At 37.9% G+C, this 14,377-nt stretch overlaps 1 protein-coding gene across 16 annotated transcripts in view; it reads right to left on the bottom strand.

Moving 5' to 3' along the window:
- The window catches only part of VPS13B (vacuolar protein sorting 13 homolog B), a 916,166-nt gene that overhangs the window by 289,494 nt on the left and 612,295 nt on the right, over positions 1–14,377 (bottom strand). The gene's annotated exons all lie outside the window — the stretch shown is intronic.

Genomic DNA, 14,377 nt, shown 5'->3' with positions numbered 1-14,377 from the left:
GAGACACTGCCTCTCAGGCAAATGCAAAGTTAGCCCATTACTGGTTTTTCTCCTCTCTTCCCCAAACGAGTGCTTCCATTTATGCTTTCGTTATCTGAATTACTACAGGAGATTACCATGCTGGGTCTCCCTGCCTAGTCCACCTGCCACTATTCCAACTGTGAATCTGATCATGTCATTCTCTTGTTTTTGACTCTTCAATGGCTTACTATTGCAATTCAATAAAATGCAAATTATATACAAGGACAATTAAGGCCTTGTAAAACCTCATTTTTGCTTAACTGACCCTAAGAACACCCACATCCATACTGGTTAGGTCACTAAACTGTAGTGCTTCTAACCAATATATTCTCAAGTGGGGTGTGTATGTGAGAGAGTGTGCCTGCCCATCTGGCTTTGATAATTATTAGCTAGGTACAAGTTACAGGACTTCCTTGAGACTTTGTTTCCATATCTATCCAATCTGAAAAGCAACCCCAAATTCAGAGAGTGATTATGAAGATTAAAGGAGTTAAGCTAGATAAAACACTTAGACTATTGTCTCACACAGGGTGAGTTCCCAATATGTTAGCTGGTGTTATGGTGTTATGGATCCTGGGTAGTTTCCTAAGTAATACACATTCTGACAAAAGCTGCACTGAGTAGCCCAACAATTTTTAAAGCTAGGTTTACTGAAGTATAATTTGTAAACAATAAAATTCACCCTTTAAAAATGTACAGTTGAATGGGCATGGACAAATGTATACATTTGGGTAACCACCACCATCATCAAAGCCTTCCATCTCCCCAGTGTATTTTTTGTCTCTCAAAGGTACACTACTAAATGGGCCAGTCTTCAGAAAGAATGGTGAGGGGCCACCTGTGGCATTTGCTAAAGTCCGAGAATCTTAAAAAATGTAGAAGGAAGATTATGGGGTTTAAGCCACGGTGTTTATTTTTTATTCCTCTATATTCTGAGAGGATTTTAAGTCATTTGCTGTGGAAAACCTTTGAGGAAGAGCCAAAGTTCTGGAAATAAGCAATCTAAAAATGTCTGAAATCTTAGATGAGAATTATATACATTTCTATGGCTCTAATGTTAATTTTTCTTAAAAGTCTATTCCTTTATGTAATAGTAACCAAAAGCCCAGAAGTTGCTTGTTAGAAAAGCACAAACTCAGAGAGGAAACCAAGCAAACCATGGACACTTAATTATTTTGAACAGCCTGCTCATTTGTCACATTTTTACTTGGAAAAGATCATAAATTAGTTAGAACCGATTTTCCTAGGACTTTCCTCCTTCTGTACAAATATTTTTGTGTGTCACAAGTACATGGTATTAAAAGCATTAGAAATCAGAGAACAGTAGGTGAGGAAAAAACAATTATTCAAGAGAAAATTCAGGGTCAGAGAGATGACATAATTTAGCATGAATGGGAAGAAATGGAAATTATAGAGGAGTAGATGGGAGAGGCCCGGGGAGACAGGAAGGCAGATATTAATAGTAACCTTGAGAGGACAGGGGCTGACTGAGATGGAGATGTAGCTGGAGCAAAGGGAGTTTTACCTGTTCTTACCAGCTTGAGTACAATATTTTAAAAAATGTAAATCTTTCATGCTTCACAGAGAGTTGAATATAGTGCTTTATGTAGTTCTTTATTCTTTAGATAGTTGTAGAGAAGTCAAATACAATAAATAATAGCAAAAAGTCTGGGGAAAGGGAAACTTTACATTGGATAGAAACAACCATTACTTTAGAAATAGTTTAGAAATGGTGAACTAAGTACTGTATATTTTATGTTGGCTAAAGTAATTTTTTTTTTGCAAATGAGATTTTACTTAAAAAAATCATAATTTTTAACTATCAAAGACAGCATAAGAACAGGCACCAAACATGCATGGACAGGTTACCAAGTGGATCTACACTGGGGACTGAAGGGAAGGGAGGGCTAAGGAAGTGCCTAAAACCAAGTGGTTAAGTGGAGGAGGAGAAGGAAGGGGAGAAGGCAAAGGAAGGAATGCTCAATTAGTGTTATAAGTTGTCTTTATTTTCTTCTCCAGGATATGTAGTGCAGAGATCAAAGAACTCCCACATCAGATCTCCAATGATGTGGTTCTGTTCTTTGCCCCTAAAAACATGGTTTATATTTTCCTACAAAAGTTTTATTTATTCTGAATCACTGATTTGAAAATGAGCATGTGTTACTCTTTACATACACTACCTCTGTAAGTAGACTTTAATAAGATGATTACTTGCTATTCAGGAATAAATGAATAATTACTGCAGCCAAATGAACGTAACCCAGGGCAATCTCAGCCCTCTCACCCTTCTATATAATCAATAACAACTGTAAGCTTCTGAAAACAATGGGTGATACTACATAGTACAGATATTTCCTTACTGAATAATGAGATAATAGGTCCTCATTATAATACAACAGGTAAAATGTAACTATAATATTTATGTTTGAAGATCACATAATTACAGACGACTATTATCGATGTGGGAGCACAATTGAGAGCTTCAGCCTAAAATGGATCTGAACTTTGAGGCACACCTGTTTAAGTCATTCTCTAGCTGCACAAACACCAACTTCTCTCTATTGCTCACTGACTTAAGCAAAACATTTCAATCTGATATTCAAAGCACTCCATGGTATGTACTTAACCTATCTGTCTCCATCAAACATGCAGTTAGCCAACAATTTCTTCCAATTCTTTTGAAGTATATGTTGTATACATCTTATTTTTTCTACTTCTAGGAACAGAAATGAGAATTACTATGAATTCAGGAATCCATTTATTAATTCATTCAGCAAGTATTTATTCAGCATTGAAGTCCATTGTGTGCTCAGTATTTTCCCTGTGTTTTATCATCTCAGACTTAGAATACTGTAAGAACATCTGATCAGTAAGCATTGTGCTTGGCTTTATGTAATAGTGAGCCAAATACCAATGACTTAACTGTTTAGGTTTATTTTGCTCACATAACCTAAAGTAAGGGCTGGTGCAGTAGCTGCATGATGTCACTGATATCTTAGGACCATTTTCTCTGTCCACTTTGTTATCCTTACTGTGTTTTCTCCTCTTGCTTGTCATCACATGGTCACAAGTGGCTGGTCACTTCCATCGTTGTTATTCCAAGGAGGAGGAGGAGAAAGAAAGTAAAGACTTTCTCAGAAATCTGTAGAACACTTCTCTTTACACCTCATTGACCAGAACTGTGTCAAGGGAATCAGATGATGTCATCAAGACTTTGTCTCTCAAGTTTGCTTATTTCTGTGCATTTGGCTCCTTCTCTCTTTTTCTCTCTCTAACACTGACAGGTTTTCTTCATATGACAGTGGTAAAGAAGGATGGAGCATGAACAATGAAAGCTTCAGTATTATACCTAAACTTACTTAACTACAGGAAAGACAGTTTACCTTTCTCACTGTCTTCATATGAAACACTATCCTTGTCTGGGCCCTGTGATCAGATCACCCAGTAAATGTCAGGAGGATGGAGTAAAACAATTGGCCAGGCCAATGTCACAGGGCGACCCTGTAATGGGAAGCCCCATCAAAACCACAATGGAATAGGAAACTATTGTTTACCTAAAGAAAAGGGAGTTCGTCGTCAGATGAAGAGGGGTAGAACCAATAGGAAAAGACAATATTTGTCACTCTAGACGTACTGAACAATTTGCAAGCTAACACTATTTCTGACATATTATATGATATAGAACTTTAGGCTCTTTTTGAGGATATGTTCGAAGTATTGAGGAAGAACCAAAGCTGCTTTCTGAGGAATATCATGACTGCCTACCAGGTAACCCTGAAGACTCTCTAGCTACGGATGCTGGTTGCACTAAATATCCGTTATCACCTACTTTCATAGTAGAATAATTTTTAGCAGGGCACACAGCAGAAAAACAATTTTTAGCAGGGCACATGTAAAATACTATATTTCTATTCTGCAATTATACAGGCAGAATAAAAGAAAAAAGACCACATTTCTCAGCCTCACTTGGAGCTGGGTGTGACGACATGGCTAAATTCTGACCAATGGAATGTGAGCATAACTGATACACGCAACTTCAGAGTTTGTCCTTGTAGGGAGGGGTCCCTACTTCCTGTTTCATTTCCCCTATCCTCTAATCTGCTGCTTATAACACAGACATGGTAAGCCATCTTGGACCAAGCCAGTGAAATACCTCAGAGATGATAAATTAACAACAAGAGAGGAGACAGGGTCTCTGATTGACCTTAGGGAGCAGAGCCACTATACCAGTCTTAGACTACTGACCTAAGGACTGTTACCTGAGAAAAAGAAACTCATATCTATTTTGAGTTTCTGTGACATGCAGCTAAAACAGTCTCCAAGTGAAATGTTATAACCCTTATTTTCACAATAAACTTCTCTGCTAACTTTACCCATTTCCATCTGGTTTCCTAAGTGTATGTATCTGTCTTTAATCAGAAGTACCACGTTTTAGTTACTCTGGGCTCCAGTTGGGGAGCTATGTAACCCAAAACATCATAGTTTCTGTTTTAAAAAAAAAAAGAACTTACAGCAAAATTCTTTTCAGAGAAGATACTTTAGTGCAGTAGTTATCAAATGCTGATCTACTCAACTCTCAGAATTTTGCTAATGTGCCCCAAATGTCACTGTAGCAGTAGGTTATGTAGGTAAACATTCTGGTCCGGTGTAAGAGGGTTCCAATTTTTCCACATCCTTGTCGAAACTTGTTATTATTTGACTTTTTTTGACTGTAGCCATCCTAGTCAGTGTGGTGTTTTCTTGTGGCTTTGATTTGCATTTCCTAGATGGTTAATAATACTGAGCAACTTTTCAGGTGCTTATTGGTTATTTCTACACCATCTTTGGGGAAATGTTTATTAAGATTCTTTGAGCCCATTTAAAAATTGGGTTATTTGCATTTTTATTACTGAGTTGTAAGAGTCCTTTTCACAGTCTAGATAGACGTCCCTTATCAAATATATGATTAGCAAATATTTTCTCCCATTCTGCAAATATATGATTAGCAAATATTTTCTCTGATTCTGCGGGCTGTCTTTTCACTTTCTGGGTGATGTCCTTTGAAGCACAAAAGCTTCAGGGTTTTTAAAGTTCCATTTATCTATTCTTTTTCTTTTTGGTTTTTGTGATTTGGTGTCATATTTAAAAAAGCACTGCTTAATCAAACATCATGAACATTTTCACCTATAGTTTCTTCAAGGATTTTTATAGTTTTAGCTCTTTATATTTAGGTCTTTGATCCATTTTGAGTTACATATGATATGATTTAGGCATTTTCCTTCATTCTTTTGCATGAGAATATCCAGTCATCCTAGCATTATTCCTTGAAAATACTATTCTTTCCTCCACTGAATGATCTAGACTACCTTGTCAAAAATCAATTGACTATAAACAGGAGAGTTAGTACCTGAACTCTCAATTCTATTTCACTGATCCATATGTCTATCCTTATGCCAGTATCATATTGTCTTGATTGCTGTTGCTTTGTCATACATTTTTATATTAATGAAAGTTTAACATTTTTCATCTATATGTAACCTCCAACAACTAGTTCAAAAAAATATAGGGCACTCAATATAGGATTGACTTTTGAAGCTCTTAACAATTTTAGAGGGTTATGTGTGGATCACTAACCATACAAAGCTTATGAAGAGAAACACTGGGAATAATGAATCTTTGAGGAGAAAATGCAAGTATCTTTCAATGCAGCTTTAACAGTTGCTTCATCTATTGCAAAGAGCTAAAATTTCAGCAATAATTAATTTGACAATGACCCATTAATAACAGTCCTAACCGATTTCATGAAGATTGGTTCTGTAAACCTTTCCTATGGCTGAGAAAAGTCAACAGTGAATCCTGAGTGAATAGAGCAAGGTGAGCAGAGCAAAGCAGTGGGATACACACATCCTTCTGTTAGTCTGCCACCTGAAAAAAACCCCAGTGCTTACAGAAGCATCTCACTATCAACTGTAGTTTCAGCAAGATCTCATTTACCTGAGGAATAAGCTGCTGGGGCAAACTGTGTTATCAACTGGGCAGAAGTCTATGGAACAAACACCCTTCCAAAGCCTGCCAGATGATAAATACGACATTGGAGCATTCTATTACATCATCCTTTTATCCAATCAAGCTCAAAAACATTAAGAAAGAGTCATATATGCTCTATAATCAAGCAAACTGGAGAAGGATCTTGGGCAAGATATAATGTAGTAGATAGAAAAAGAGATGAAAATTAACGATCTCTAGATGAGATGACAATGATGGTGATGGCTTTTATTGAGTTCTTATTATATAACAATCATTACGAAAAATGCTTAAGAAACAGCTTCCCAGTTAATCTCTACAACAACCCCATTGGGGAGGACTATTATTATCTCAATTTTGCAGATGATTAAATTGAAGCTCACATGAATTAAAGTAACATATCCAAGGCCACACAGAAAGTAAACACAGGAGGTGGGATTTATTGCCAGACTCCAACAACAAAGCTCAAGTTCTTGACTACTATGTTTTCTTTCTTACATGTCCCCCGAGACTTATATCTTGAGAAAAATCAACAAACAAACCTTATCTGCAACAATTCTCTCCATTCTCTCTTAACTCCCTTGATGCAAAATAAAAGCATTTTCTTTTTTTTTTTCCTTTAAGGTTTAAGTTCAGTGGTACAGTGCAGGATGTGCAGGTTTGTCACATAGGTAAATCTGTGCCATGGTGGTTTCCTGCACAGATCATCCCATCACCTAGGTATTAGGTGCAGCATCCATTAGCTATTCTTCCTGATATTCTCCATCTCTCCACCCCTCCCCCACCCCTCCCCCCATGGACCTCAGTGTGTGTTGTTCCCCAACATGTGTCCATGTGTTCTCATTATTCAGCTCCCACTGATAAGTGAGAACATGTGGTGTTTGGTTTTCTATTCTTGTGTTAGTTTGCTGAGCATAATGGCTTTGAACTCCATCCATGTCCCTGCAAAGGACATGATCTTGTTCCTTTTTATGGCTGCACACTATTCCATGGTGTATACTTACCACATTTTCTTTATCCAGTCTATCATTGATGGGCATTTAGGTTGATTCCATGTCTTTGCTATTGTGAAAAGTGCTGCAATGAACATATACGTGCATGTATCTTTATAACAGAAGGATTTATATTCCTTTGGGTATATAACCAGTAATGCAATTGCTGGGTCAAATGGTGTTTCTGCCTCTAGGTCTTTGAAGAATCACCACACTGTCTCACACAATGGTTGAATTTATACTCCCACTCAACAGTGTAAAAGCATTCCCTTTTTCTCCATAACCTTGCCAGCATCTGTTGTTTTTTGACTTTTTAATAATAGCCATTCTGACTGGTGTGAGATGGTATCTCATTGTGGTTTTGATTTGCCTTTCTCTAATGATCAGTGATCCTGAGCTTTTTTTCATGTTCCTTGACCACATGTATGTCTTATTTTGAGAAGTGTCTGTCTACGTCTTTGGCCCACTTTTTAATGGGGTTGTTTTTTTTTTCTTGTAAATTTGGTTAAGTTCCTTGTAGACTCTGGATATTAGACCTTTGTCAGATGGTCAGTTTGCAAAATTTTTCTCCCATTTTGTAGGTTGTCTGTTCACTCTGATGATAGTTTCTTTTGCTGTGCAGAAGCTCCTTAGTTTAATTAGATCCCATCTGTCAATTTTTGCTTTTGTTGCGTTACTTTCGGCATCTTTGTCATGAAATCTTTGCCCATGCCTATGTCCTGAATGGGTATTGCCTAGATTTTCTTCTAGGGTTTTTACAGTTTGGGGTTTTACATTTTAGTCTTTAATCCATCTTGAGTTAACTTTTGCATATGGTGTAAGGAAGGGGTACAGTTCCAGTTTTCTGCATACGGCAAGCCAGCACTCCCAGCACCATTTATTAAATAGAGAGTCCTTTCCCTATTGCTTGTTATTGTCAAGTTTGTCAAAGATCAGACGGTTGTAGGTGTGCAGTCTTATTTCTCAGTTCTCTATTCTGTTTCATTGGTCTATGTGTCTGTTTTTGTACCAGTACCATGCTGTTTTGGTTAATGTAGCCTTATAGCATAGTTTGAAGTCTGGTAGTGTGATGCCTCCAGCTTTGTTCTTTTTGCTTAGAATTATCTTGGCTATTCAGGCTCTGTTTTGGTTCCATTTGAATTTTTAAAAAGTTTTTTTCTAACAAACAGAAACGAATAGCATCAGCATCAACAAAAAGGACATCCATACCAAAACCCCATCTGTAGGTCGCCAGCACCAAAGACCAAAGGTAGATAAAACCACAAAGATGGGGAGAAACCAGAGCAGAAAAGCTGAAAATTCTAAAAACCAGAGCGCCCCTTCTACTCCAAAGGATCATAGCTCCTCGCCAGCAATGGAGCAAAGCAGGACGGAGAATGACTATGACAAGCTGACAGAAGTAGGCTTCAGAAAGTTGGTAATGACAAACTTCTCCAAGCTACGGGAGGATGTTCGAATGCATCACAAGGAAGCTAAAAACCTTGAAAAAAGATCAGACGAATGGCTACCTAGAATAAACAGTGTAGAGAAGACCTTAAATGACCTGATGGAGCTGAAAACCATGGCATGAGAGCTACGTGACGCATGCACAAGCTTCAGTGGCCGATTCAATCAAGTGGAAGAAAGGGTATCAGTGATTGAAGATAGAGAAAAAAGAGAAAAGAAAAGAAAAAAGCCTCCAAGAAATATGGGACTATGTGAAAAGACCAAATCTATGTTTGATTGGTGTACCTGAAAATGACGAGAATTGAACTAAGCTGGAAAACACTCTGCAGGATATTATCCAGAACTTCCCCAATCTAGCAAGGCAGGCCAACATTCAAATTCAGGAAATACAGAGAACACCACAAAGATACTCCTCGAGAAGAGCAACCCCAAGAAACATAATTGTGAGATTCACCAAGGTTGAAATGAAGGAAAAAATGCTCAGGGCAGCCAGAGAGAAAGGCCAGGTTACCCACAAAGGGAAGCCCATCAGACTAACAGCGGATCTCTCAGCAGAATCCCTACAAGTCAGAAGAGAGTGGGGGCCAATATTCAACATTCTTAAAGAAAAGAATTTTCAACCCAGAATTTCATATCCAGCCAAACTAAGCTTCATAAGTGAAGGAGAAATAAAATCCTTTACAGACAAGCAAATGCTGAGAGATTTTGTTACCACCAGGCCCGCCTGACAAGAGCTCCTGAAGGAAGCACTAAACATGGACAGGAACAACTGGTACCAGCCACCACGAAAACATGCCAAACAGTAAAGACCATCGATGCTATGAAGAAACTGCATCAATTAACGGGCAAAATAACCAGCAAAACATCATAATGACAGGATCAAATTCACAAATAACAATATTAACTTTAAATGTAAATGGGCTAAATGCCCCAATTAAAAGACATAAACTGGCAACTTGGATAAAGAGTCAAGACCCGTCAGTGTGCTGTATCCAGGAGACCCATCTCAAATGCAGAGACACACATAGGCTCAAAATAAAGGGATGGAGGAACATCTACCAAGCAAATGGAAAGCAAAAAAAAAAAAGCAGCGGTTGCAATCCTAGTTTCTGATAAAACAGACTTTAAACCAACAAAGATCAAAAGAGACAAAGAAGGCCATTACATAATGGTAAAGGGATCAATTCAACAAGAAAAGCTAACTATACTAAATATATATGCACCCAACACATGAGCACCCAGATTCATAAAGCAAGTGCTTAGAGACATACAAAGAGACTTACACTCCCACACAAAAACAATGGGAGACTTTAACACCACACTATCAATATTAGAGAGATCAATGAGACAGAAGGTTAACAAGGATACCCAGGACCAGAACTCAGCTCTGCAACAAGCAGACCTAATAGACATCTACATAACTCTTCACTCCAAATCAACTGAATATACATTATTCTCAGCATCACATCACATTTATTCTAAAATTAACCACATAATTGGAAGTAAAGCACCCCTCAGCAAATGTAAAAGAACAGAAATCACAACAAACTGTTTCTCAGACCACAGTGCAATCAAATTAGAACTCAGGATTAAGAAACTCACTCAAAACCACACAACTACATGGAAACTGAACAACTTGCTCCTGAATAACTACTTGGTAAATAATGAAATGAAGGCAGAAATAAAGATGTTCTTTGAAACCAATGAGAACAAAGACACAATGTACCAGAATCTCTGGGACACATATAAGCAGTGTGTAGAGGGAGATTTACAGCACTAAATGCCCACAAGAGAAAGCAGGAAAGATCTAAAATCGACACCCTAACATGACAAGTAAAAGAACCAGAGAAGCAAGAGCAAACAAATTCAAAAGCTACCAGAAGGCAAGAAACAACTAAGATCAGAGTAGAACTGAAAGAGACAGAGACACAAAAAACCCTTCAAAAAATCAATGAATCCAGGAGCTAGTTTTTTGGAAAGATCAACAAAATTGATAGACTGCTAGCAAGACTAATTAAGAGAAGAGAAAAATCAAATAGATGCAATAAAAAAATGATAAAGGGGATATCACCACCAATCCCACAGAAATACAAACCACCATGAGAGCATACTATAAACATCTCTATGCAAATGAACTAGGAAATCTAGACGAAATGGATAAATTCCTGGACTTATACACTCTTCCAAGACTAAACCAGGAAGAAGTTGAATCTCTGAATAGACCAATAACAGGCTCTGAAATTGAGGCAGTAATTAACAGCCTACCAACCAAAAAAAGTCCAGGACAAGACAGATTCACAGCCGAATTCTACCAGAGGCAGAAAGAGGAGCTGGTACCATTCCTTCTGAAACTATTCCAATCAATAGAAAAATAGGGAATCCTCCCTAACTCATTTTATGAGGCCAGCATCATCCTGATACCAAAGCCTGGCAGAGACACAATAAAAAAAGAGAATTTCAGACCAATATCCCTGATGAACATTGATGCAAAAATCCTCAATACCATTTGACCCAGCCATCCCATTACTGGGTATATACCCAAAGGATTATAAATCATGCTGCTATAAAGACACATGCACACATATGTTTATAGCGGCACTATTCACAATAGCAAAGACTTGGAACCAACCCAAATGTCCAACAACGATAGACTGGATTAAGAAAATGTGGCACATATATACCATGGAATACTATGCAGCCATAAAAAATGATGAGTTCATGTCCTTTGTAGGGACATGGATGAAACTGGAAACCATCATTCTCAGAAAACTATCGCAAGGACAAAAAAGCAAACACCGCATGTTCTCACTCATAGGTGGGAATTGAACAATGAGAACACATGGACACAGGAAGGGGAACATCACACACCGGGGCCTGTTGTGTGGTGGGGGGAGGGGGGAGGGATAGCATTAGGAGATATACCTAATGCTCAATGATGAGTTAATGGGTGCAGCACATCAACATGGTACATGTATACATATGTAACAAACCTGGACATTGTGCACATGTACCCTAAAACTTAAAGTATAATAAAAAAAAACATACTGGCAAATCAAATCCAGCAGCACATCAAAAAGCTTATCCACCACGATCAAGTTTGCTTCATCCCTGGGATGCAAGGCTGGTTCAACATATGCAAATCAATAAACATAATCCATCACATAAACAGAACCAATGACAAAAACCACATGATTATCTCAATAGATGCAGAAAAGGTCTTCAACAAAATTCAACAGCCCTTCATGCAAAACACTCTCAATAAACTAGGTATTGATGGAATGTATCTCAAAATAATAAGAGCTATTTATGATAAACCCACAGCCAATATCATACTGAATGGGCAAAAACTGGAAGCATTTCCTTTGAAAACCAGCACAAGACAGGGATGCCCTCTCTCACCACTCCTATTCAACATAGTGTTGGAAGTTCTGGCCAAGGCAATCAGGCAAGAGAAATAAATAAAGGGCATTCAATCAGGAAATGAGGAAGTCAAAATGTCCCTGTTTGCAGATGACATGACTGTATATTTAGAAAACCCCATCATCTCAGCCCAAAATCTCCTTAAGCTGATAAGCAACTTCAGCAAAGTGTCAGGATACAAAATCAATGTGCAAAAATCCCAAGCATTCCTATACAATATTAACAAACAGAGTGCCAAATCATGAGTGAACTCCCATTCACAGTTGCTACAAAGAGAATAAAATACCTAGGAATCCAACGTACAAAGGATCTGAAGGACCTCTTCAAGCAGAACTACAAACCACTGCTAAACAAATAAAAGAGGACACAAACAAAAGGAAGAACATTCTATGCTCATGGATAGAAGAATCAATATTGTGAAAATGGCCATACTGTCCAAAGTAATTTGTAGATTCAATGCCATCCCCATCAAGCTACCAATGACTTTCTTCACAGAATTGGAAAAAACTACTTTAAAGTTCATACGGAACCAAAAAAGAGCCTGCATTGCCAAGACAATCCTAAGCAAAAAGAACAAAGCTGGAGGCATCATGCTACCTGACTTCAAACTATACTACAAGGCTACAGTAACCAAAACAGCATGGTACTGGTACCAAAACAGATAGTCCAATGGAACAGAATAGAGCCCTCAGAAATAACACCACCCACCTACAACCATCTGATCTTTGACAAACCTGACAAAAACAAGAAATGGGGAAAGGATTCCCTATTTAATAAATGGTGCTGAGAAAACTGGGTAACCATATGTAGAAAGCTGAAACTAGATCCCTTCCTTACACCTTATACAAAAATTAATTCAAGATGGATTAAAGACTTAAATGTTAGACCTAAAATCATTAAAACCCTAGAAGAAAACCTAGGCAATACCATTCAGGACACAGGCATGGGCAAGGACTTCATGACTAAAACACCAAAAGCAATGACAACAAAAGCCAAAACAGACAAATGGAATCTAATTAAACTAAAGAGCTTCTAATTAAACTAAAGAGCACAGCAAAAGAAACTACCATCAGAGTGAATAGGCAACCTACAGAATGGGAGAAAATTTTTGCAATCTACCCATCTGACAAAGGGCTAATGTCCAAAATCTACAAAGAACTTAAACAAAATTACAAGGAAAAATTAAACGACCACATCAAAAAGTGGGCAAAGGATATGAACAGATACTTTTCAAAAGAAGACATTTATGCAGCCAACAGACACATGAAAAAATGCTCATCGTCACTGGTCATCAAAGAAATGCAAATCAAAACGACAGTGAAATACCATCTCATGCCAGTTGGAATGGAGATCACTTAAAAGTCAGGAAACAACAGGTGTTGGAGAGGATGTGGAGAAATAGGAACACTTTTACACTGTTGGTGGGAGTATAAACTAGTTGAACCACTGTGGAAGACAGTGTGGCGATTCCTCAAGGATCTAGAACTAGAAATACCATTTGACCCAGCCATCCCATTACTGGGTATATACCCAAATGATTATAAATCATGCTGCTATAAAGACACATGCACACATATGTTTATTGTGGCACTATTCACAATAGCAAAGACTTGGAACCAACCCAAACGTCCATCAATGATAGACTGGATTAAGAAAATGTGGCACATATACACCATGGAATACTATGCAGCTGTGAAAAAGGATGAGTTCATGTCCTTTGTAGCAACATGGATGAAGCTGGAAACCATCATTCTGAGCAAACTATCAGAAGGACAGAAAACCAAACACTGCATGTTCTCACTCATAGGTGGGAATTGAACAATGAGAACACTTGGACACAGGGCCGGGAACATCACACACTGGGGCCTGTCATGGGGGATGGGGGAGGGATAGCATTAAGAGTAATACCTAATGTAAATGACGAGTTAATGCGTGCAGCAAACCAACATGGCACATGTATACATATGTAAGAAACCTGCACGTTGTGCACATGTACCCTAGAACTTAAAGTATAAAAAAAATAGTTTTTTTTTCTAATTCTGGGAAGAGTGTCAATGGTAGTTTAATGGGAATAGCATTCAATCTATTAATTACTTTGGACAGTATGGCCATTTTCACAATATTGATTCTTCCCATCCATAAGCACAGACTGTTTCTTCATTTGTTGTAAAGCACTTTCAAAGATGTGCAAAATAATTGCTCTGTGTTTTAGGGTTTACTGGCCCATCTTTTCCCTCTCCCCACAAAGCCACCACTCAAATTTAACATGCATTTGATTAATCTGATTCAGAATCAGCATTATATTAAAAGTCAGGCCATAACAGAAAAATAGGGGGACAGAAAGCAAGACTCATTAAGAAGGATTAGATTAGTTAGGAAGACGGGATGACTCAGGTATTAGACACTGCTATGTTGAATCTTCCTCTTCTATAAATGTTTGGGTGCCCTGGACAGTGAGTTAAGTGCCTAGATATAAACTGCTGACTGACCCAGTC

Source organism: Pongo abelii, chromosome 7 (genome assembly GCF_028885655.2).
Source record: "Pongo abelii isolate AG06213 chromosome 7, NHGRI_mPonAbe1-v2.0_pri, whole genome shotgun sequence".
Taxonomy (NCBI): Eukaryota; Metazoa; Chordata; class Mammalia; order Primates; family Hominidae; genus Pongo; species Pongo abelii.
Note: the sequence above shows the minus strand (reverse complement) of the source record. Positions and strands in the feature narration are given on the sequence as shown.